This window comes from Mya arenaria, chromosome 7, assembly GCF_026914265.1.
Source record: "Mya arenaria isolate MELC-2E11 chromosome 7, ASM2691426v1".
Lineage (NCBI taxonomy): Eukaryota > Metazoa > Mollusca > Bivalvia > Myida > Myidae > Mya > Mya arenaria.
The window spans coordinates 4,092,416-4,119,813 of record NC_069128.1 but is presented as its reverse complement, the minus strand read 5'-3'; the positions used below and the strand labels follow the sequence as shown (position 1 = coordinate 4,119,813).

Genomic DNA, 27,398 nt, shown 5'->3' with positions numbered 1-27,398 from the left:
TCTATTTACTTTTTAATGTAGAATTTCTGTATATCATTTCAAGTTAAAGTCAGACATAGTTTCGATAATTGAATTTATGATTCCATCCAGAAACAATGGTGACATGACTCAAGTATTCATGGGGTAGTTTTGGTATTAAGGATAAAGGAAATGCCTTCCAATAAAGAAAAACAAACTTGGAACCGAACTCTGCCAGAACTGGAACAAATGCTCGCACACCCCATGAACCGAAAGCGTACTGGCGTTTTTCGCTAGCGGCTGCGGTGATAGAGGTTTGGACTTACATAGGGGCAATTTGACCTGTTAAAACATCAGCTATCCATACAAAAAAATGTGTTTATCTTAATTTTTGATTGTTACCACAAAATACGCCGTTTGCTAACATTCTTATAATGAACTGTACTGCTCTGTTCTGTCTCCAATTTATTTGCCACCCAATGACAGACATACTACGGTGGGTGTATACGTTTAACTTGAATTAAAGCTTCTTTGCAATAAGCTCCATACAATGACAGTCAATTGGCACACCTTTTGCATAATGCATTGATCACGGTCGACGTAGCGGGAAACATGCAGTGTTTGTGCTCTCCATTAAGCCCTCAAAGGCCAAACAGACACCTTTTCTAAAATAGAGGAATATATCTATTTAAATGTTTCAGAGATACACTTACTATTGTTGTTTTGTTGTTTGTACCGATGTAGTTGTTTCTGTATGATAAATTGATAAGTTGTTTTTGACGTCCTGTTCAGCCTTGGTGATCTTGCAAATGGTTCGTTACAGTATTAATGTCTAAATCTCTTTCTGAAATACTGATATAGACCTTACGCTGCCAAATGACCCTGCTCCTTCCCCCCCCCCAGGTGGAATGTTAAAGGTTATGATTTACTTAATTCTTAAGCAAAACGCCACAGAGATATGTTTACGCTCTGTTAACTGAAATATTAAAAAATGAAAACAACGAAATTATGGCTAAAAATCACTGAAATTTGAGAATATTTATCGAAATTAAATGTTGGTACTAATTTGTTTTTCGGTGAAATTTTGGTTGTATCTTATAAAGGGACATTTTTGAAATAAATGCAATTGCACATTTCTCACCCTGGTGGTTTGGCTTCTTCGGGCTTTGAGTGATTTCCAGCAGCTGAGGAAATAATAAAAGTGTAAATGATTAATACCTCACACTATTGGATCTATTATAATGTTTAGTCTGCTGGATCTTGTCGAAAAAAATAATATACTGATAAAAAGTTGAATAAATCTTAAATTGCATGACAACACATTTATTTCACTACTAAATTGACATGATATACTGTTATTTACATTGTTTAATACAAGTGTGGTAAAAAAGGTCTAGAAAGTTAACTCTGATTTAATAGCGCGAACTGGTTGTTCAGCTGATATGATAGACCATCGATGTTAACGCCATCCCAAGGTTAGGGATCAGTCTTAATCAGCAAATAACATTAAATTGCAAATTCTTCTATTGACGCGATTGAGAGTTTATTCGGAGGTCAAACTACATTCAAATCATACAAGTAATTTATAGTTGTTCTTTGAACGCAATGGTGCGTACTAAACTCCTTGCATATGAATGTCCGAAATTACAAGGATCACCAAAGATTCACCACGATTCACGCTGATGCCGATACGAATGTATTAACATTTTGCCGGAAATCACCTCGATTTGCTCAATCGTGGTCAATCGTAGCCCATATCATGACAGTAAGACACAGGCTTCAGTGATTACTGTGAATCGCCTTTCAAAACTGGCATGCTTCTGCTACAATTTGCTTATGCAGTCGGTATGCAGTCGTACATAGTCTTACGGGCATTAAGCAGGCTCGTTCGGGACCTTGCGTTAGTCTTCGGCGGAGAATATAGCTGTTCTTGTTTTAAATTTATGACGGTTACCAAAAAAAAAGACATGTTTGTTCTATGGTTCAATACTAGTTGCGCAATGGAGAATTTTGATCAAATATTTTAGCCGATGTGTTTAGATATTAGTTATTGGCTACGCTCAAGATTATGCCTAAGTCAAGCGATAACTATTTTTGTTTAGAACATAAAACATCATTTTAAAGCATTGCTATAACTTGTAGCACTTAAGTTTATTCTAAACACTTCTGAAGTGTTTATCATCATGATCATAAATGCCAAATAATTCTTTTTTGTAATAAATATTAATTACTTTTTAATTGCTGTTTATATGAGTGTGCTATAAACACGAGTTTATAATGTTATAAAACTTATATTCAGTATACGCAATATTAATTTATACCAATTTATTGAAGTTTGTTTCAGGAATATTATGAAAGTGTCGAGTATATTTCTAGAGTGATTAAAGCGTACAGGTGTGTAATTTTCTTGAGTTGGCAAGAATCGTTTCAGAATTGCGAATGGTATACAATATTATAAATCAAGTACAAACTTACAAATTGTACGAAACGGGTTGTTTCTATGTGACATTAAGAAATGGGTATCGTCTGAAATGTCAGTAAGTAGATCTGTGATAACATGTTGCTTACTCATTTAGTTGACACATAATTGAATCTGATACACATGTTAAACTTTTTACAATTATTCATTCTCTAAGTTGCCATTCTTGTGAGTAATTTAAGATCTGGTATAGGTGCACATGCATCGTTTCTATATTCCGCTAGTATATTATAAGAATGAAACACATAATGTAAGTATATAATGACAGTTAAATTCCCATGATAAAATTTATTTCTTAGTTTAACTGATACAAATGTTTCTTCTTTCAAGTGGACAATAAGTTAGACTTAAACTTACCTATAAAAGGAACATATGCATCATCTGGTAAGATAAAAGTCATTTGTAAAGGGAACAACGCATTATAAAGTATAATCTACTACTTTTGAATATCAACATTTACATTTTCTATCTACTCTTGCGATACATTTATTTACTCCAGTTTCAATATCTAATTTTTGTGCAGATAACCTTTACGTGTCATATTCTGTAACTGTCGTCTGTGATCTTTACCTAATAATTTTCACAAGAGTACAAAATATTCATTATTTAGGCATATCATTTAAATATCGTATAAACTGGTAACGCAAACTATATTTAAACACGGGAAGTAGATGATTTGTATTAACAACAATGTTTTGTCTTATATTACATATAATCCAAGAGAGGATCGTTGCCTAGCATGAGCTATTTTAATTTCGATTTAGAAATTATTTTGAAAATTATTTGCATTATTTTTATAATGATAATGCTTACTCGATGTGATGATGTCAAACCGCAGCTTTACTATTAGAGCGTGACGTCAGACTTTTGCATCTGCATCCATACAAGCTTTTCTAACATTCCATTTACAGACTATCAAAGATTTTTATCCAATATTTGTTTCAGTTTAGTGTTGACATTTTAGTGATGATTGCATTTAACCTACGTTTTCAACTGTAACATTAGAACTATGTATAGTCCATCGCTTCAAACAGGTCAAGCAAAGCCGAGTATTTTGTTTAATGTATCTGTAGATTGGTGTACATGAGTGGGTTTAACCCACTCGTTATGATATTTTACCCGAATTCTTGCTATCGTTTACGTTTTACAAATAGAACGAAAATCTTCGAGAGGTTGCATTTGCTCTCTTGAAACTGATGTGTTAACTTTGTAATACATGAGACATAACATATTAGTTTTTTTTATTTGATTAGTCATCATATTCTGAGCATCACAGCAGCACTGTGGTGGACACATTGACTTATTTAGCAATGATGAATGTTTTGATTTTGTCAAAATTCAATTCTGCATACATTTCAAGCGGCTTATTATATTTAGATATGTGTAATGAATGTAAAACGAGTTTCGAATATGAAGTTTTGAAATGCGATTTTGATAATGAAATGTTTACTAGCGGTAAATTGAGGAATTATAGTGAACCTTTTGTCAGCAAAACCATCTGTGCTGCAATGTACATGTACGCAATCATACAGGTTGTGCAACGTTTCCAATTATCATCTTTGCTAATAACGAGCATTCTGTGCTTCTCAGCGTGGATTGCTACTTTGTTTTGCTCACGTGAACTGAACATGCATAAAGCAACATGAAATTTATTATCAGCTATGATAAATATAAGCTCTCTCCGTAAAACACAGTTCTGCATATCTCTGCAGTAACAAAGAAATAATCCATGGCCATTTTTACTACTTCCAGGTAAATCTCCACCCTGCATACAAGCTAAATCATAAATAAAAAAGCACACATCATGACTCTTGTGGCAAACAAGAATTTCTATATCTTTTTATTCATTTTCCACCATATGGCAAGCTGATTATGCGCTAGTAAAATAGAATAGCATGCCTTTGTGTTCTAACAGTTTGGATTTAAAGATGATGAAGGATTTTTGGTAATTCATATTCAAACACAACGGCAATATAATAAAACAGAAGTGTTGTCTTTTGTCTTTTGTCTTTTTGAGTCCTTTGTGCCCGAGAAGACAAATTATTATGTCAATCGAAGTATATCATGGATTTTGTTTCAAAACTTTAGTTTACGTAAGTGTTTTTTGCATCTTTTTAACTTTTAAATCAATTGTAGTTAAGTGTTATTTGTGCTCAGAATGTATTTGCAACTTTTTATAATGTGATTTCATAGTTTAATGATATTTGCAGTTTTAACAGGAATGATTCATACAACTTACAATAGAAACTCAAAGACTGTAACTTACTGACGAAATGTGTCTTCGTATGGTATTTAAAGCATTAATGTGAACATAAATATATAAACATATAATATATGATTTAACACAAACATGACGAAGAAGTACTCCACATACATGCTTAAATAAACACAGTTATATCTTACAACCTTGATAACGCATTCAAGCAGCCAAGGCCACTTACTTCCAATTGGTTTTCTCTGTTTGGAGAAACTAGTTCACACCAGCAATCATAAAATCCCTGTGGCAGAGCTTTCTATAAAAAAACAAGTACTATAAAGACAGTGAGAACGTTAATAGTCTGTTACAATGAAAATACGTCTACGTAAAAAAGACATGCATAAACATTAGCATGTTCAATATCAACATGCCTAGCAATACAAGCTAATACTTATTTCAGACCCTTTTACGAGTTTACCCACTTAAACACTATTTCTACGAATAAAAAAGTTTTAATTACGAGCTTCTAATGTCCGAATCATCAATTACTCAAAAATATCCTTTTTATTATATCCCTTCGCTGACGTCGTACTCATAAAAACGTCTATGAAAAAGTGGCTAATGACCAAACAAAATAGATCCCACTTTATTTCACACAAGATTTACATCTAAAGGCCATCTGATATAAGATAACCATAATAAATGGGTTTCCTGATGAGATATAAAGATCTAGACAGCTGAGATGAGCTAGGAAAACCGGATTATGTCTTGTGGTTTTTAAGATCGATTTACTTGGAAAATACATTTCTTTATTTAGCACAATTATTGAATCAGTTGCGTAAATTATTGAGCAGTAGAGATACAGTTTCATTGGATAGTTAACCATACTGCCATGCTGTTTAACATAATTAAAAAATTTTTTACCTCAATACAGAAACAGCACTTTCATAAGACACAAACAACACACACGAGACCTACATCATCTGTGTTTTGTTTGACACCAATTCAACCTCTGTCTAACAGATCATAAAATCATTAGTTTTATCAGCTAACTTTAAAATGGTTAACCATAAATTACGAGAAAATCTTTATAAAACCATATCTCCCTCTCTTAAAAGTTAGAACTTCATAATTGGCAAGAATTTCACAAGGAACTCATAAAATAAGCAAGCAGTATTGGTATTTTGCATCAGCGTCAATTTCTTAATGCATCAGTCTTAAGTTAAAAGAAACTAATCTCAAAGTGTATTGGTACACCAATTGTACATATAATAGGTAACTGTATATCAGTGACGAGTATTTAATAGTAAACCGCTTAAGTCGTTTCTGTTAAATGGCATTGCCAATGTTGCATTTTCCATTGCTGCCAATGAGCGTGTCAAACAAACATCAATACTGCTTTGTTTGTATATAGCGTTGTTTATTCTTACATAGACACTTGATTATTTTACCTCTGTTTCTCGTGCATTTGTATGGCGAGTTAATTTGCAAAGATCGTATATATTAAGATATTGCATAGCTAATGAACAAGGATTTGGAATTATCATCTAAAGATCATCTAAAGCTCTTTACAATACACTTGGACCCGGCTTAAGATAACTGATTAAGTTCAATATTTCACGAAATAAATATATAACACCGACAGGTAATTTGTCATCATTAGATAGCCAAAATACATCTGAAATACCATCACAAACTAGACGAGCATTCGCATCGGCTCATCACTTGTCAGAAAGGCTGAACAATATAATTTTATCATATTATGTAAGTCTGGCATCGGTCCATTGAGATTTCTGAGGAATACGTGAAGCGGTAATAGGTGGAGAAAAGTAAAATAAATATCGACATTTTAACACCTAAAATGTTTGTACCTTCAATATGCATTTACTAGCTTTTCATTTATATTTAAATTGAAAATTCCCTAGGGCTGCATTCAATGTCATGAGTAATGCTAATGAAACTCTCGGTTATAGCATAGAAATATTCGTCAATTAACATTATTCAGCTGAATTCAGTTTTCACAGAACTTTCTGGATACAAAGAAATACAGAACATCGTAAAGTGTAAAATAATTGATTCATTTAAAACATATTCATATCTTTGAAATACAAGGGAGAGATAAATACACCTCAGAACATATCATAATGTGTATGTTTTGTTAGTTTGTGTATGAATGTTTGTATATGTTGCCTTTTTGTTATCTATCTGGCCAGTTGGGTATACTACAATCTGGTAAAACACGGTTCGTTCTGATCTGCTCATAAATAACAGAAAGTTTAGAGACTCTTCGCGGGGCACAGTGCTGCTAATTGCTGGACACCTTTTCGGAAACACTGAATATAGTGTGCCTCTTGTGTCATTATATTGAATCTTATTGAATGAATAAAAACATCTAAACCGAAATGCGCACTACTTGCCTAGTAAAATAATAATACATTGTTAAGTTGGATATAATACCGTTTTCTTTGAAACAATTTGGACAGAAATGAAGCAATTATTTTATGACTAGCCCGCTTTGGAATTTAAATGATAGGAAGGACATACTTATTACGGATAATAAGTTTTTAATGATCTTACAAGTCTTTATTTATTCTTAAAAACTAGTTCAAAACTTATTCTTACACACTTAAGAAGGTTTTTTTTAATATAGTAATATTCATATATTCGAACCCTCATTAACTGGCATCTAGTTAGAAAAAAGAAATGGCATAAATGATCGCGGTTAATGTACAAAACAGACATAGATATTTTGAATAGACTACTTGTTCGCCGAATTAGCCACAAATCACCAACTAACTGCGGGGAATCAGAACGTCACGGCAGGGTATAGAAATATTAAAGGGTTTTGGATGAATTGTAGAAACATATCCGCGATATCCTTGACCAATATTCCTTTTTTATCATGAAACTTATATCAATAAGAAGGACACCACTTTGATTAACATTCTTTGAAACATTCCTTTGAATAAATTAAATCTATATGTCAACGAACTGTTCAAACGATACAAGAAAACCGTTCATGTTTTTACCATAGTTCATAAGAACTAAAACACAAAACTCAATCATCTGCTTTTACTTGCTGTTTTTGTCATTTTTAGCAAGAGACGTTATTTTCTATTTAAATTACTAGAATAGGTAACATACCATACGTACATTTTTTTCGTCTTGTGGCGCCAAACATGATCAACATAATATAATATTATCACTCAGTATGATTTTGCTTAATTAGTTTCATTAGAAAGAGAAAATATACACGATTTTTATCATGTCTGCGTATATGGGTGATCCGCCAAAGAATCCACGCCTGTGTTGCTTCTCATGTTTTCCGAAGACAAATGCATTGTTTTAAAAGATCTTCTCTTCAGGGATTTAAATGAAACTGACAGCTTTTCTACCTAGTATCTCGTATTAACCACGCGAGGAATCACCACATCATATGAACATGTGTGTATTATCTTTGGTGGATATTGTTTATGTTATGTTTGTACTTTATTATCGTTTTCTGCTGTTGTTCGAAAATATATATTTTGTGAAATTATTTGTTTATTCAATTCTCCATTATATTTTGTAAAGTTTTGAGAATAGTAACAATTACTTCAAACAATTATAAAAAAATATTATTCTTGAATGTTGGACACACGCATCAGCAAAAGCCATTTTTCCTTTGTTCCAGAATTATAGGCATTTTTACAAATATTTCAAAGTATATTATGAGATTACGTTTCAGACTTGAAGATATCATTCGAAGCTGATATTGCTTTTAAATTGTACCTACTGTATTTAATTAATGATCATTCCTTATCAAATATCATATCTGCATGCAGCTGTATTTGTACAAATATCAGACGTGAAGTATACGCAGCACTATTGCATTTTGCTTTCATGATGAATCGGACATTTAGCTCCTAAAGCTACCACACTATAAAGCTGATGGGCATTTTTTGCCGCTAGCGCTGAACGGCAGCAAAACGCCCATGCTCATTATAGTATGGTAAGGTAAACCATGATGCTGAAATGCGCTTAAAATATAGCGAAATATGCGGAACTCTCATTAATATCGTAATGAAATGCATGTTAATGACAGCTTGACTTTTCTGCCGATTCATTATGCAGATAAACACGGCTAAACGCGTGGTCTTGATATCTTTTTCGGGAACTATCCACAATATGCACATGTCTCTTGACAAGAGTTGAATACCACAACATATTATGAATTGTTGACCCAATATTCCATGAAGTAGCTAAACGACCCGATAACTGGTTGTTTCGGAAGACCTCGGGTTTATTCCAGTAATTTCCCAAACGTTAATCTATTTATTTTTATTTGATGTTTTTGTTTTATGAATTTTACTTTGAATTTTTTTTTAAAACAGAAAACAGATATATGCATCATGTACCACTAAAAGCATATTTTGAAAACTTTTGTTCTATCAAGATAAGTTTGGATGGTTTACAAATCAATTGAACAGTTAAAATGTTTACACACACAATTTAAAACATCTTGCTTACTAAAGCCAAATCATTAATCTTCTGCTGTGCAAGCGACATTGAGACACTTTAGAAAGTATATCCATCTTTAATGTTTCAAATACTTCAAAACAGACACTTTTCTGTTGAAGACGTTAGAAAGTCCATACAACTAAGCTAAATCGTGTTTTATGTCGAACATGATCATCTAGACGAGTTGTTACTATCTACAAACAATTGAAACTGTCTAGACCTGATATTCTAAATCATTTGCCATCTATAAAGTAAGACAATGCAAGGCACTTGAGAAAGTATGTCCATAATCTTTAATGCTTAAAATCATTAAATAAGTAAAATATCTAATATACCTTTTCACCCACTGTGGTGTCTAGCAGGTTGTGTTAAAATAGAACACTATAAACAGGTATGATTTGTCTTGATTAGTTTCCAGACAAAAGAACATTTGAATGCAATCAAAAAAGATTATCAGTTGCATGTAGATCCGACAAAAGATGCACTTCTTAGTTGATTATCCTTGTAGAATCGCCAAAGAATGTACGTCTGTGGTGCATGTGTTTCCGGTAACAAATATTAGGATTAGAATTTAATGTGTTTAATGGTACTCGTTCCATGTGATAGCTTTAGTGTACTGTATAATTGCCATCACTGGACGATCTATTTCCTTTAGTATACATGGCGTCCACGGAGTCCTTTCGTATTCGCTTTACTAGTTCCATGTGTTAGCTTCTGTGTAATGTGGTATACTCGTCACTGGGCATTCATTTCTCTTTAATAATACATTTAGTGGACCCTTTGGCGTCCAAAGAGTTCTTTCGTATTTGCTTTACTTGTTCAAAGTGATGGAATTTGTGTAAAAATGCGGGATTATCGTCACTTTCTTTTGTCTTTTAGTATATATGTGGTGGTTCCTTTGGTGTCGAAGGTGTACATTCGTATGTGTGTCATCTTGTTATACATCCATGTAAACGAACTTCCTTTTACCGGAAGTGTTAAATTAAAACATAAACAGTTATACATTCGTAATTGTATTTTCAAAACAAATACGCCTCTAAGAAAGAAGACAAATTATTTTCCTATACACTGACGCTTTTTTACAGTAAACTATTTCAAGTTAAAATTTTCGAAACAACGTGCATCCTTTTATGGTTATCTATATCCCAATGGTAACATGCATTTCATTTCAGAAATAAATCATACGATGATAGACTGCATTGACATGTGACACTCTTGAAATCATAAGTTAAAACTGACTGGGTGTGTATCATGTTATCTGGGGGGGGGGGGGTATTTTAAAGAAGCTTAGATGCAAAACAGGTGCACCGTAAAGAGATACCAGTACTGTTGATAATGTGTATTTATATTTTGACAGGTTCATAGATTTATGAATTATACATTTTAGCAAATAAATCAAGGTTCATCCAATAGCAACTTATCAAATAGTAAAAAAATCAAGGTAGCAAATAATGCTTTAACGTTGCGGAATTTGAATATATCTCACTAAAGACGTACGTTTTATATGCAAACCTTAAACGGCATATCTTGTAATTAACGATACAGATCAGCTTATTATTCAATGTTTTCGAAAGTAATTGCCATTTTAAGACTGGAACTATTTTTGTTATTAAATGATACATCTAGAGTGTAGATAATCAAACGAATAAAACAAGAAGGAGAATTGAATTTACAGACAAAACCTCTTGTGCCTGCTGTGTCAAACAACAAGTATCTGTTGTTCAGCACTTTGCATTCGTTGTATTTTTTCCCAGAAAAATCAACTAGTAGAATGCAAACACACAAACAAAAACCGTATTGTTTGCTCTCAATACAATTTATTTATATATATACGCTTGTCCTTCTCTTTCAAAAATATATAAGAAAAATATATATACGGGTATGTTTGTAATGAAAAACTGTTGCAGTGCTAGTGTCATTAAGCCATAACAAATATTTATAAATAACCTATGTTTAAAATAAGTATCAAAAATGTTTAGCAAAATAAAAGCTACGTACACAGCGTAAATAATATATGCTTAAATATTTGAAAGCCTTATGAAAACATTTGGCAGTGCAAATGTTAGTATGAAGGCATGTTGACTTTCCAAACCGTTGACTGACAAAATGTTTTCAGACAAACCGCATTACTAAAACAGTCACACCTTAAATTGATTATAGGAATTCCATAGACATATCATATATTTGCAACGTCTCGGAATGCGGCTACATCTTATGATTTAGCTTTCATCGGCTCGTAACTTTCTTCATGTATTTTGTGCCAACACCAGAAACAATATTGGATGTTCAAGATTCAACTCACGAAGGACAAGAAAATATATTCGCTCTTTTGAACTCTGTTTTTCCTAGTATTGTCTATGTCATGTTTGTTTGGTTGAACACATTTTCATGTGTCAATGAAACTATTAACCACGTAACGTGTGACTCATTTATCATCTTCCAGATGTTCAATTGCCTTTATATTTTGATCATTTTGAAACACGTCTTTCTCATTATGTTATTGGCTTATTGTTCTCGACCAGGCGGAATCCAATATCGCTTTATACCATACTCATACTAAGTGGTATTCGTATGTCAAAGACATCTGCCAAAAGTAGACAAAAAGTTATGATAGAATAATAGTTTATAGTCCACATGAGACCACTTGTTTTCCATGTGATAAAATGTGTATCATTATATCAAAATGACTTGATAATTTTGATCATGTTTATAATTGCATAGAATAAAAACATAAAAAAGTAGGTTCTTTATGAGTGCAACTTTGAACTTATTGGTTCATTGTTAAATTGGAAACATTCTATTTACTTTTTAATGTAGAATTTCTGTTTATCATTTCAAGTTAAAGTCAGACATAGTTTCGATAATTGAATTTATAATTCCATCTAGAAACAATGGTGACATGACTCAAGTATTCATGGGGTAGTTTTGGTATTAAGGATAAGGAAATGCCTTCCAATAAAGAAAAAAAACCTTGGAACCGAACTCTGCCAGAACTGGAACAAATGCTCGCACACCCTATGAACCGAAAGCGTACTGGCGTTTTTCGCTAGCGGCTGCGGTGATAGAGGTTTGGACTTATATGGGGGCAATTTGACCTGTTAAAACATCAGCTATCCATGCAAAAAATGTGTTTATCTTAATTTTTGATTGTTACCACAAAATACGCCATTTGCTAACATTCTTATAAAGAACTGTTATGCTCTGTTCTGTCTCCAATTTATTTGCCACCCAGTGACAGACATACTACGTTGGGTGTATACGTTTAACTTGAATTAAAGCTTCTTTGGAATAAGCTCCATACAATGTCATTCAATTGGCACACCTTCTGCATAATGCATCGATCACGGTCGACGTAGCGCGAAACATGCAGTGTTTGTGCACTCCATTAAGCCCTCAAAGGCCAAACAGACACCTTTTCTAAAATGGAGAAATATATATATTTAAATGTTTTAGAGATAAACTTATTATTGTTGTTTTGTTGTATGTACCGATGTAGTTGTTTCTGTGTGATAAATTGATAAGTTGTTTTGACGTCCTGTTCAGCCTTGGTGATCTTGCAAATGGTTCGTTACAGTATGAATGTCTTAATCTCTTTCTGAAATACTGATATAGACCTTACGCTGCCAAATGACCCTGCTCCTCCCACCCCAGGTGGATTGTTAAAGGTTATGATTTACTTAGTTCTTAAGCAAAACGCCACAGAGATATGTTTACGCTCTGTTAACTGAAATATTAAAAAAACACGAAATTATGGCTAAAAATCACTGAAATTTGAGAATATTTATCGAAATTAAATGTTGGTACTTATTTGTTTTTCGGTGAAATTTTGGTTGTATCTTATAGAGGGACATTTTTGAAATAAATTCAATTGCACATTCTCAACCTGGTGGTTTGGCTTCTTCGGGCTTTGAGTGTTTTCCACCAGCTGAGGAAATAATAAAAGTGTAAATGATTAATACCTCACACTATTGGATCTATTATAATGTTTAGTCCGCTGGATATTGTCGAAAAAATAATATACTGATAAAAAGTTGATTTTTTTTTAATTTGCATGACAACACATTTATTTCACCACTTAATTGACATGATAAACTGTTAATCACATTGTTTGATACTGGTGTGGTAAGGACCGTCTAGAAAGTTAACTCTGATTTGATAACGCGAACTTGTTGTTCAGCTGATATGACAGATCATCGATGTTAACGCCACCCAAAGGTTAGAGATTAGTCTTAATCAGCAAATAACATTAAATTGCAAAATCTTCTATTGACGCGATTGAGCGTTTATTCGACGATCAAGCTACATTCAAATCATACAAGTAATTTATAGTTGTTCTTTGAAATCAATGGTGCGTACTAAACTCCTTGCATTCGCATGTCCGCAATCACAAGGATCACTAAAGATTCACCACGATTTACGCTGATGCCGATTCGAATGTATTAACGATTTGCCGGAAATCACCTCGATTTGCTCAATCGTGGTCAATCGTAGCCCATATCATGACAGTAAGACACAGGCTTCAGTGATTACTGTGAATTGCTTTTCAAAACTGGCATGCTTCTGCAACGATTTGCTACGATATCTTTAAACCGTAGGGATATCTTATGTAGTCGTAATACAGTCGTACATTGTCTTACGTTCATTAGGCAGTCTCGTTTGGGACCTTGCGTGGGTTTTCGGCGGAGAATATAGCTTTTCTTGATTTAAATTTATGACGATTACCAAATAAAAACATGTTTGTTCTATGGTTCAGTACTAGTTGCGCAATGGAGAATTTTAATCAAATATTTTAGCCATATGACGATGTATTTAGATATTAGTTATTGGCTACGCTCAATATTATGCCTAAGTCAAGCGATAACTATTTTTGTTTAGAACATAAAAAATCATTTTAAAGCATTGCTATAACTTGTAGCACTTAAGTTAATTCTAAACACTTCTGAAGAGTTTATCGTCATGATCATAAATGCCAAATTTTTAATTGCTGTTTATATGAGTGTGCTATAAATACGAGTTTATAATGTCATAAAACTTTCATTCAGTATACGCAATCTTAATTTCGACATTATTTATACCAATTTATTGAAGTTTGTTTCAGGAATATTATAAAAGTGTTGAGTATATTTATAGAGTGATTAAGGCGTACATGTGTGTAGTTTTCTTGAGTTGGCAAAAGTCGTTTGAGAATTGCGAATGGTATACAATATTTTAAATCAAGTACAAACTTACAATTTGGTAGAAACTGGTTGTTTCTATATGAAATTAAGAAATGAGTATCTTCTGAAATGTCTAAAGTAGATCTTTGATAATAGGCTGGTTACTCATTTAGTTGACTCATAATTGAATCTGATACACATGTAAAACTTTTTACAATTATTCATTCTCTAAGTTTCCATTCTCGTGAGTAATTTAAGATCTGATATAGTTGTACACATGCATCGTTTCTATATTCCGCTAGTATATTATAAGAGTGAAACACATAATGTTAGTATATAACGACAGTTAAATTCCCATGATAACATTTATTTCTTAGTTTAACTGATCCGATTGTTTCTTCTTTCAAGTTGACCATAAGTAAGACTTAAACTTATCTATAAAAGGAACATAAGCATCTTCTGGTAAGATAAAAGTCATTTGTAAAGGGAACAACGCATTATAAAGTATAATCTACTACTTTTGAATATCAGCATTTACATTTTCTACCTACTCTTGCGATACATTTATTTACTCAAGTTTCAATATCTGATTTTTGTGCAGATAACCTTTACTTGTCATATTCTGTAACTATCGTCTGTGATCTTCACTTAATAATTTTCACTAGAGTACAAAATATTCATAATTTAGGCATATCATTTTAATGTCGTATAGACTGGTAACGCAATCTACACGGGAAGTAGATGATTTGTATTAACATCAATGTTTTGTCTTATATTACATATAAACCCAGAAAGGATCGTTGCCAAGCATGAGCAATTTTAATTTTAATTTAATTGATTTTGAAAATTATTTGCATTATTTTTATAATGATAATGCTTACGCGTGTTGATGATGTCAAACCGCAGCTAAACTATTAGAGCGTGACGCTAGACTTTTGCATCTGCATCCATACTAGTTTTTCCTGTGCTGCAATGTACATGTTAGCAATCATACAGGTTGTACAACGTTCCAAATTATCCTCTGTTTGCAAATACCGAGCATTCTGTGCTTCTCAGCGCGCATTGCTACTTTGTTTTGCTCACATGAACTGAACATGCATAAAGCAACATGAAATTTACTATTAGCTATAACAAATGTAAGTTTCCTCCGAAAACACAATTCTGCACATCTATGCGACAACAAAGAAATAATCCATGGCCATTTTTACTACTTCCAGGTAAATCTCCACTCTGCATACATGCTTTATCATATGAATAAAAAGCACCTATCATGACTCTTGTGGCAGACGAGAATTTCTCTATCTTTTTATTTATTTTCCACGATATAGCAAGCTGATTATGCGCTAATAAAAAAGAATTACACGCTTTTGTGTTCTAACAGTTTGGATTTATTTTTGTTCTAAAAAGTTGATATGTGCTCTTAGATTTATGGCAAGATCGAACATCAAAGGCGGGTCATACCTCGTTTTGATTAATATTTACATCCCTCGTAAGTACTTGGAAAGTAAAGATGCGGAAGGACTCCGGTAATTTATATTCAAACAAAACGGCAAGATAATAAAACAGAAGTGTCCTTTGTGCCTGAGAAGACAAATTATTATGCCAATCGAAGTATTTGTGTCATGGATTTTCTTTGAAAGCTTAAGTTTACGTAAGTGTTTTTCATCTTTTTAATTTTAAAATGCAAAATGTGTTTTTAAATGCAATTGTAGTTAAGTGTTATTTGTGCTCAGCATTGTGATTGCAACTTTTTATAATGTGATTTCATACTGATGATATTTGCGTTTTGAACAGGAATGATTCATACAAATTACAATTGACACTCACAGACTTTAACTTACTGACGATATGTGTCTTCGTATGGTATTTAAAGCATAAATTTGAACATTAATGTATAAACATATACTTCATGATTTAAAACAAACATGACGAAGAAATACTCCACATACATGCTTAAATAAACACAACTTTTTTCTAAAATATATCTTACAACCTTGATAACGCATTACAGCGACCCTGGCCACTTACTTCCAATTAGTTTTCTGTGTTTGGAGTGGCTAGTTCACACCAGCAATCATAAAATCCCTGTGGCAGAGCTTTCTATAAACAAACAATTGCTATAAAGACATTGATAACGTTAATAGTCTGTTACAATAGGAATACGTCTACGCAAAAAAGACATGCATAAACATGGGTATGTTCAAAATCAACATGCCTAGCAATACAAGCTAATACTTATTATAGACCCATTTACGAATTTACCCACTGAAACAGCAAACACTTTTTCTACGAATAAAAGTTCTTAATTTCTACTTCTAATGTCCGAATCATCAATTACTCAAAATTATCTTATCTATTATCTCCCTTCGCTGACGTCATTCTCATAAAAAAGTCAGAAAAAATGGCTAATGACAAAAGTAAATAAATCCCACTTTATTTCATACTAGATTAACATCCTAAATCGATCTGATATAAGATAATCATAATAAATGGGATTTCTGATGACATCTAATGATTTAGCTATTGGAGAAAAGACCGTCAAAATCGGAATTATTTGTGTGGTTTTCAAGATCAATTTACTTGGAAAATATATTCGTTTATTCAGCACCATTATTGAATCAGTTGAGTGAATTATTGTGCAGCAGAGATACAGTTTCATTGGATAGATAACCATACTGTCATGCTGTTTAACAATATTCAGAAACAGTTTTACCCCAACAGAGAAACAGCACTTTCATAAGACACAAACAACACACACGAGATATAAAGCATCTGGTTTTTGTTTGACACTAATTAAACCTCTGTCTAACAGATCATAAATTAATTATTTTCTCAGCTAACTTTAAAACGGTAAACCAGTAATTACGAGAAAATCTTTATAAAACCATATTCCCCTCTCTTAAAAGTTAGAATTTCATAATTGACAAGAATTTCACAAGGAAATGATTAAATAACTAAGCAGTATTGTTATTTTGCATAAGCGTCAATTTCTTAATGCATCAGACTAAAGTAAAGAAACTAATCTCAAAGTGAATTGGTACACCAATTGTACATATAATATGTTACTGTATATCAGTGAAGAGTATTTAATAGTACACCGCTTAAGACGTTTCTGTTAAATGGCGTTGCCAATGTTGCATATTATTGCTGCCAATGAGCGTGTCAAACAAACATCAATACTGCTTTGTTTGTATATAGCGTTGTTTATTCTTACATAGACACTTGATTATTTTACCTCTGTTTCTCGTGCATTTGTATGGCGAGTTAATTCGCAAAGATCGTATATATTAAGATATTGCATAGCTAATGAACAAGGATTTGGAATTATCATCTGAAGATCATCTAAAGCTCTTTGCAATACACTTGGACCCGGCTAAAGATAACTGATTAAGTTTAATGTTTCACGAAATAAAAATATAACACCGACAGGTAATTTGTCATCATTAGATAGCCAAAATACATCTAAAATACCATCACAAACTAGACGAGCATTCGCATCGGCTCATCACTTGTCAGAAAGGCTGAACAATATCACGTTATCATATTATACAAGTCTGGCATCGGTCCATTGAGATTTCTAAGGAATACGTGAAGCGGTAATAGGTGGAGAAAAGTAAAATAAATATCGACATTTTAACACCTAAAATGTTTGTACCTTCAATATGCATTTACTAGCTTTTTCATTTCTGTTTTAATTGAAAATTCACTGGGGCTGCATTCGTTGTCATGAGTAATGATCTCGGTTATAGCATAGAAATATTCGTCAATTAACATTTTTCAGCTGAATACAGTTTTCACAGGACTTTTTGGATCGTCAGTGCAATAATATTCCTTTCGTCAACGAAATAAAGAACATCATAAAGTGTAAAATAACAACTTCATTAAAACATAGTCATATCTTTGATAATACAAGGGAAAGATAAACATACCCCAGAAGACATCATCATGTGTTTGTATTGTATGTTATGTATGAATGTTGGTATATGTTACCTTTTGGCATACTATCTGGCCACATCGGTATACAACCTTCTGGTAGGTCATGTTTTGTTCTGGTCTGCTCATAAATGACAGAAAGTTTAGAACTCTTCACCAGGCACAGTGTTACTGATTGCTGGACTCCTATTCGGAAACACGGAATATCTTTTTTTTTTGCCTCTTTTGACGAATAATTGAATCTTATCGTATGAATGAAAAAAAATCTAAACCGAAATGTGCACCATTTGCCTCGTGAAAAAAATATTGAATGACTAGATTGGATATTTTACCGTTTTTTTAAAGGATTTTTGACAGAAATGAAGCAACTTATTTTATGACTAGCCCGCTAGCCCGCTTTAAATGAACTATGGTATTTAAATGGTAGGCAAGACAGATTTTTAATGGATAAACTGTTTTCAAATATCTTACAATTTTTTATTAATTCTTAGAAACCCATTTGAAAGTTATTCTGACACACTTAATAAAAGCTTATTTGATTTACATTTATTCATAGTTTAACTACCCTCATTAACAGACGTACATGTTTGTTGATGAAACAAAATGGCATGGATGTTCGCGAATAATGTACAAAACAGACATTGGTATTTTGAATACGCTGCTTGTTCGCCGAATTAGCCGCAAATTATCAACTAACTGCGGGGAATCAAAACGTCACGGCAGGGTAGAGAAACATTAAAGGGTCTTGAAAAATTGAAGAAACATATCCACGATTATCTTGACCAATTCTCCTACAATCGTTTTTTATCATAAAACTTATATCAAAACATGTCATCGTTTGTATGATTTATATCAACTAACTACAACTATTGTTTACACGTTAAGTAAGTCTTTTTTGTAAAGGATGGTACAGGCTTTTTTACTCTGAACGCAACTCATCCGTTAGCAAAGTGAAAGAAAAAGAAGTGTCAATAAATTTAAGGAAAAGAGTCAAGTTTTCAATTTAAATACCAGAACAACGTCTGAGTATGTTCAAGTGACAAATGCATTGTTTCCCGAGCTTTCAAATGAATCTGACAGATGTTCTACCCCTTGTTTCCTATTAAGCTCAGGAGATTTCTTTACATTTATATAAGAAAGTGTGACTTATCGTTGCTGGTATTCTCAATTGTTTCTTAATTATATATTAGCATGTATAAACATGCATTTCTTTAAAGAAACTCAGCATATAACAAAATTGTTTTATTTTGATGATTCCAGAGCATGTAGTAAATACTTCTCAGATAAGTTAGCAATACATGACGAATTTAAGCGAGGTTCCCTTGAAATTTTCGTCTTTAAAATGAATACTTCTATTGATCCCCTGTTATCTGTACCGTAACTGACCACACAATTGCCACTATGAACTTGTGAAGTCAACACAAAGACATTGAATATTGACATCACAACGAAGAAACTGACGATCGTAATGATTCAGCGAAAGACGGACAATATTTATTTATTACACAGGAAGGAGTTACATCCATTTTTCGCTAAGCCCTCAATTCACGAGGTTGTAAAATTAGATCTTAATTTGTGTGTGTCTCGTTGCAGATATATTGTGTGTACATCGTATCCAGGAAGAAGGTTGAAAAAAATGAAATTAGATCAATTCAAATTGTAAAATTAAGTACTGTACAACTGAATGTTGAGGGTGCATTTTCCCAGTAAAATGTACTGATGTTTTCATTGGTCCGTGTATCCGAACAAAATAGAAAAGAACAAAAACTTACAAAAAGGTTTCCTTCTCGTTTTCTGTTCAAACTGGAATCAATATTTGAAATAGTCGATGCCGTCAAAGCGTATTACGAATTTGTAAACCATAATGTTTACTAGGTAAATGATTGAAGGCATTTTTATGTGACGTTATTTTCATTCCGTTTAAATACTTAAATAACTAAGTAGAATTTTAGTTGCAGCGCTTGCCCCTGCAGATAATAGTATTATGATATTCTATATCCTTGCTCGTATATTCGATTATATGGATCATTAATAGTATTATTCTACTTTGATTAACATTCTTTGAGACATTCCTTTGAAGAAATTAAACCAAATTGAATATGTCAACGAACTTTATGAATAACGTTCTGACGAAAAATTATAGTATTTAAAGTGTACATGAATAACGTTCATCTCTTTACCATAGATAATGAGAACTAAAACACAAAACATCATCATCTATCTTTACTTATGCTTTATTGTCATTTTTAGCAAAAGACGTTATTTTCTATTTCAATTACCAGAATAGGCAGCATACCATTTTTGTACATTATTTATGTCTCGTGGCGCCAAGTTTATCTACATAATATAATATTATCACTCAGTATAATTTTGCTTAATTATTTTCATTAGAAAGGGAAAATCCCGATGACTTTATCATGACTGTGTATATGGGAGATCCGCCAAAGAATGCACGCATGTGTTGATGTTCATGTTTTCCGAAGACAAATACATTGTTATGTTTTTACTCTTTATTACTGTTTTTGTTGTTTTTCGAAAATATATATATATTGTAAAAACATTTTTATGTACAATACTCTATCATTATATGTAAAGTTTCAAGAATAGTAACTTTCACTTGAGCCAATTATATTACCCCTGAATGTTGGATCCAAGAATAAGCAATACTGGGGGATTTATCATTTGTCAAGTGATTTGTTCTTTTGTTCCCAAGTCAAAGGCGTTTTTACACATAGTTGAAAATAAACGTTTGTGATTTGAAGACATCAGCCGATGCTAATGTTTCTTTTAAAGTGTACCTACTGTATTTAATCAATGATAATTCCTTATCCAGTATCATATCTGTATGCCCTAAATCTGAACAAATATCAGATTGAAGCGTACAGAGCAATACTGCATTTTGCTTCCACGATAAATCGGTGGTTCAGCTTCTAAAACTACCACACTATAAAATTGATTGGCATTTTGTTGCCGCTCGAGCTGTACGGCAACAAAATGCCCATCATCATTAAATTGTGGTAATTCATGATGCAGAAATGTAGTTAAATATATAGCGAAACATGCGGAACTCTTATAAATATCGTACCAAGATGCATGTTAATGACAGTTTGTCAATGATGCCAAAACATCTTGCAAATAAACACTACTGAACACGTGGTCTTAATATATTTTCGGAAACGATCACTTATATGCACATGTCTCTTGAGAAGGTTGGATATCACACCATATTACGAATATGTAACGCAGTATTTCATATAGTAGCTAACCGATACGCTAACTGGTTGTTTAAAGAGACCTCCAATAAATTCCCAATTTTTTATAAATTTCTCATATTAAGAAAAAAATGGGTTTTTTTAATTATTTAAATATTCTAGAAAATAAATGCACTACATTAACATAACTAAACAGCATGCTAAATGAGAATAATGATAAACGAATATAGAGAAATAATGGAAAACAAATCAACCTTGTTACGAAAGTCATTATATAAGCGGTTCAGCAGCAACATAAATATGATTCAAACTTTTCAATAAGGTTTTGTAAAGAATAATGAATGATTAAAATATTTTAATACCCTTATTAATTCAAGATATAAACCCAAGTTGATGATGCAAAGCGCCATTCATAACTTTATTTAATGTATAATACAGACATGGATAGTATGAATGAACCTCTTGTCCGGCATTTACGCCGAAAACTTACTGCATGAAAACAAGCAAAATAACTATGACTCACACTGCTCTGTATGTTTTTGTAAAATAATTATTTCCTTTTAAAAAAAATCATATATTAACTACCCTCATTTAAGGGTATAGACAAATTCTGCTTATGTAAAGCACTATATAAAACGATTATTAGTACTGGGTTTTGATTTGGGGAGGTGGTGTTTGTCTCGAGTGATTTTGATTCAGATTTAACAAGGGATAAGCCAAAATTACACGAATGTCGAAAGAAATAACTATTGACCTTTTAGCTGAACCACTTAAACACATTTTTTATCGTAATTAATATCATTTTAATTACGAATTCTTTTGATCTAAGACGTCATTTAAACATCGCGCAATGATACACTTATGATGTGACGTCAGAGTGTTATTCGGCTCTTTTGCAATATAATTGAACACGGACTACCGTATTTTGTGATATGTATTGCGTGTGGATACATGATGGTATATATAAATTAAACATCGCTTGTGCTGAAAGATTGTGTTTTATCAAGATAAATTAGGACAATTTACAAACAAATTAAACAAACAATATGTTTATACACTAAAAAATATTGCTCACTTATGCCAACTCATTGCTCTTCTTAAGTGTAAACAATATGAAGACACATGTAAAGTTACTAAGAGATGAGCTATATTACTCCATATATGCGTATATTATGACACCATCCATTCTCATGTTTTTTTGAAAATTGCAATTGTTGTTCAACAAATGAAGGATGGTAAACGAAACCTGAAAACGATGACATCAAAACTTATTTAACAGTATCTTGGTATGTTTTACTAGAAGTAAGCAGACGAGATCTAAACATAACTTTTAACTTGTGATCCCTTCTGTTCAGTTATATGTTTGTGTTGACTGCCTTAATGGTTGCTGTCTTCTCGGATAATGAACAGAGACAGCTTGTGTTTGCAGTTTCACCTAGTCCAATAAAGGCACATTGAATGCGAAATCGTAAATATTGGTTCTTCCTTCTTTCGTGACAACCGACATGTGACACTCGAAAAGGTTTTAAACATTAAACGTAACGTAAATAATACACCCGAATAAATAAGTATTTTGCAACAGCCAGCACTTATCTTTAATGCAGGAATAAAGTACAAAACTAAAACCGTCGACAAAAATATAAATAAAAAAAAATATCAGTTGTAAATTACATCTTTATTTTTCCGTCTACCGTTCTATATTCTGCTTTTAAAGAATCTCAAACCTATTTCCTGGTTGGTTGCATAGTAGTGTATTCTCCCAGCATGCCATGCAACAAAATGCATATAAACATGATAGTGTGGTTGTTTTAGACCCTCATAAATATATCAGTTTACGTGTTTCTGTGCCAAAACATTATTTTCTTTCGTATACTTTACAGTGGTGATGTTTTGTCTACTAAACATACGTTACGCGCTTTAAAGTATGAAATTGAAACGTGCAATTGATGTTTAATGACAAACGAATTTGCGGAGATAGTATAAGGTTAATCAAAGGATCAAAATAAACATTGCAGTAATATTTCTTCCTATATTATGTACACACTTCGGTCATATCTTGATTATTTAAAAACATGTAACTATCCATAAAATACAGCAAACATCAAATGTATGCAAAACATATGATAACAGCAAAGTTATTCAAGACTGATTTTTTAACAAATGAAAACAAACGTCCAAACCGGATAAACAATAAAGAGCAAGTGAGAAAGACGCCAAATATAGAAGGGCGGACAATTTAAACCTTCGACAATGAGAAAGAATTATCAAACTTCCTCAAAAAAAATTTTTTATAAGATACAATATCTCAAATAAAGTGAAGATTTCTCCAACAGTTACTACGAGAAAAGAGGTAGAATTGCTATCAGTTTCATTTCATATTCAGGGAGCAGAACTCTTGAAATAATGCATATCAGCACAGGCTTGCATTTTTAAGCGATCTGTGATCTACCCAGACATAATATTCAGCATAAAGGGTCATTCTCTGTCATGAAACTAATTAACAGAAACTTACTTTCTGATACGAAATAATGAGAACAAGATTTGTTGGTTGTTATACATGTTTAAAGCAAAGTTGATTTTCGAAGCATTCAACCTGATTTATTTGCTATTCCAAAATGCCTTAATTTTGGTTGCAAACTAAATTTAAGTTGATTTGTGATCCGTGTCAATCTATCCCAGTGTTAACATGTTTTCCATTTCCGAAATAGATAAAACGATGAATGACTGCATTAACAAATTGCACTCTTGAAACCATCATTCAAAACTGACATAGTGTATATCATGATATCTGTCTTAAATGTTCAAAGAAGTTTGGATGCAAAAGAGATGCATTATATATATACGTAGATACCCGTGCGGTTGATAATGATTCATTTTTATATTTTGACAGGTTCAAACGTTTATGAATACTACATTTCAGCACAAAAATCAAGGTGAATCCAAAAGCAAATAATGTTTTAACTTTTTTTCCATTTTTGAAAATAACTTTTTACAGACGTTAGTTTCATATTTGTGAACCACTTTTTTAAACAACACTCCTTGTAATTTTCGATCAATATAAGCTCATTGTTTTCGAAACAATTGCCAATTGAAAACTAGAACTGATTTCTTTATAACAAAGGTCCCGTCAAGAGTGTAGACAATCAAACAAAGAAAAAACGAAAAAACTAAGACGTATTGTATTTACAGTCAAAACCTCGTTACCTACTGTGTGAAACAACAAGAATCTGTTGTTTAGATGTCTGCACTAAAACACGAAGGCTGTTGTATTTAATGTGAAAACCTCGTTACCTTCTGTGTAAAACAACAAGTATCTGTTGTTCAACAGTGTGAATTGATGGTATTTGTTCCAGGAACATCATCTTGAATTAAAACACACAAACAACAGCGTGTTGTTTGCTCTAAGTATAATAATTATATATTTCAGCCATTATTTCGGTCTTTCAAAAAAACTCGTATATATTCGTATGTTCTTAAAGAAGTAAAATGTTGTAGTGCTAGCGTCAATATACCATAACAAACGTTTGGAAATAACTTTTATTATAAAAATAAATATCAAAGATTTTTAGCAAAATAAAGACTACATACACAGCTTAAATATGTAAGAAGTCTTATGAAAATATTTGGCAGTGCACATGTAAGCATGAAGTCATGTTGACTTTCCAAACAGTTGACAAACCAAATGTTTTCAGACAAACTGCAATAGTAAAACAGTCAAGCCTTTAATTGAATATGATTATTGCATAGACTAATCATATATTTGCACCGTATCGGAATGCGGTTACTTCGTATGATTTAGCTTTCATCGGCTCGTAACTTTCTCAAGACGCAATTTTGGATATTCAAGATTCGCATTATAACATAACCATACTTCGTGTTATTCGTATGTCAAAGTCATCTGCTAACAGTAGACAAAAAGTAATGTCAGAATAACAGTATTTAACCACAGGATACCACTGTATTCAAAGTGATGAAATGTGTTGTAATTATATTGACATGACTCGATAATGATCAAAGTTGTTAAATAGAAGCCTATTCATTTGTCTTAATTTGTTTTAAAATGTTATGTTATGTATATCATTTAAATGTAAGGCAAGAAATAGTTTCCATAATTAAATTACTGATTCTATTCAGTAGAATCAAGATTGACATGACTCAAGAATGCACTGAGTACTTTTGTAATTAGTTTCATTAGAAAGGGAAAATCCCCATTATTTTATCATGGCTGTGTATATGGGAGATCCGCCAAAGAATGCACGCATTGTTGATGGTCATGTGTTCCGAAGACAAATGCATTGTTTTAAAAGATACACTCTTCAGAGAATGAAATGAATCCGACAGCTGTTCTACCTAGTATCTCGTATTTACCGCGCGAGGAATTATCACATCATATGAACATTTGTGGCTTATCTTTGCTGGATATTGTTTATGTTATGTTTGTACTCTTTATTACGGTTTTTGTTGTTGTTCGAAGATATATAATATGTATACCTGTATTGTGAAAATGTTTGTACATACAATGCTCTATCGTTATTTGTAAAGTTTCAAGAATAGTAACTTTCACTTGAACCAATTATATTACTCCTGAATGTTGGATCCAAGAATAAGCAATACTGGGGGATTTATCATTTATCAGGTGATTTGTTCTTTTGTTCCCAAATCAAAGGCGTTTATACACATAGTTGAAAGTACACGTTAAAGATAACGTTTGTGATTTGAAGACATCAGCCGATGCTAATGTTACTTTTAAAGTGTACCTACTGTATTTAATTGTGATAATTCCTTATCCAATATCAGGTCTGTATGCCCTAAATCTGTACAAATATCAGATTAAAGCGTACACAGCAATACTGCATTTTGCTTCCACGATGAATCGGTGGTTCAGCTTCTAAAACTACCACACTATAAAATTGATTGGCATTTTGTTGCCGCTCGAGCTGTACGGCAACAAAATGCCTCTCATCATTATAGTGTGGTAATTTATGATGCTAAAATGCAGTTACAAATATAGCGAAACATGCGGAACTCTTATAAATATCGTATTTAGATCCATGTTAATGACAGTTTGTCAATGATGTCAAAACATCTTGCAGATAAACACTACTGAACACGTGGTCTTGATATCTTTTTCGGAAACGATCACTAATATGCACATGTCTCTTGACAATTCGAAACAGCATGCATCCTTTTATGTTAATCTATATCCCACTGGTAACATGCATTCCATTTCAGAAGTAAACCATACGATAATTGACTACATTAACAAATAACAATCTCAAAATCATCAGTCAAAACAGTCAGGATGTAGTTCATGTCATTTGTTTGTTTAATTTCTAAAAGAAGCCTGGATGCAAAACAGATGCATTTTACTTAGATTCTCATGCTGTTAATAATTTATATTCATATATTAAAAGATTCATACATTAATAATGATGAATCCAATACCAAATAATGCTTTAGCTTTGTGTCATTTGAAAATAACTCATTATAAACAACAACAACAACAACAACAACTTTTAATGCATTCATGCAGTTATGCCTTTAGCGTACAAACAGCTTACGAGCAGACGTAGGTTTGGTGTTGTTCGTTTACACTACTTGTAATTTACGATACAGGTAAGCTCATTGTTGAATGTTTTCGAATTTAATTGCCAATTTAAAACTTGAACTGATTTCTTCATTACAAATGTACCGTCTCGAGTGTAGACATTCAAACAAATAAATCACGAAGGGGTAATGTAATTACAGTCAAAATCTCGTTACCTACTGTGTTAAACAACACGTATCTGTTGTTCATTTGGTTGTATTTTTGCCCCGAAAGATCATCTAGTGGAATGCAAAAACACAAACAAGTACGTCAGTGTCGTTCGCTCTCACTACAATTTATATAATATGCAAACGTTTTTACGCCATTGCTGTCCGACTCTGTCAATAATCATATATACGCTTGTTTGTAAAAAGGT

The 27,398-nt window shown here is 32.4% G+C and overlaps 1 protein-coding gene across 7 annotated transcripts in view; it reads left to right on the top strand.

Annotated features, from left to right (window-relative positions):
- The window catches only part of LOC128240333 (innexin unc-9-like), a 361,166-nt gene that overhangs the window by 216,921 nt on the left and 116,847 nt on the right, over positions 1 to 27,398 (top strand). Inside the window, exon 1 of one of the 7 annotated variants that reach the window (XM_052956940.1) lies at positions 15,655 to 15,941. The exons of the other annotated variants lie outside the window; for them this stretch is intronic. The gene's annotated coding sequence lies outside the window, so the exon portion shown is untranslated. Of the gene's footprint in view, positions 1 to 15,654; positions 15,942 to 27,398 lie in introns of those variants that run through there. 7 annotated transcript variants of the gene reach the window in all.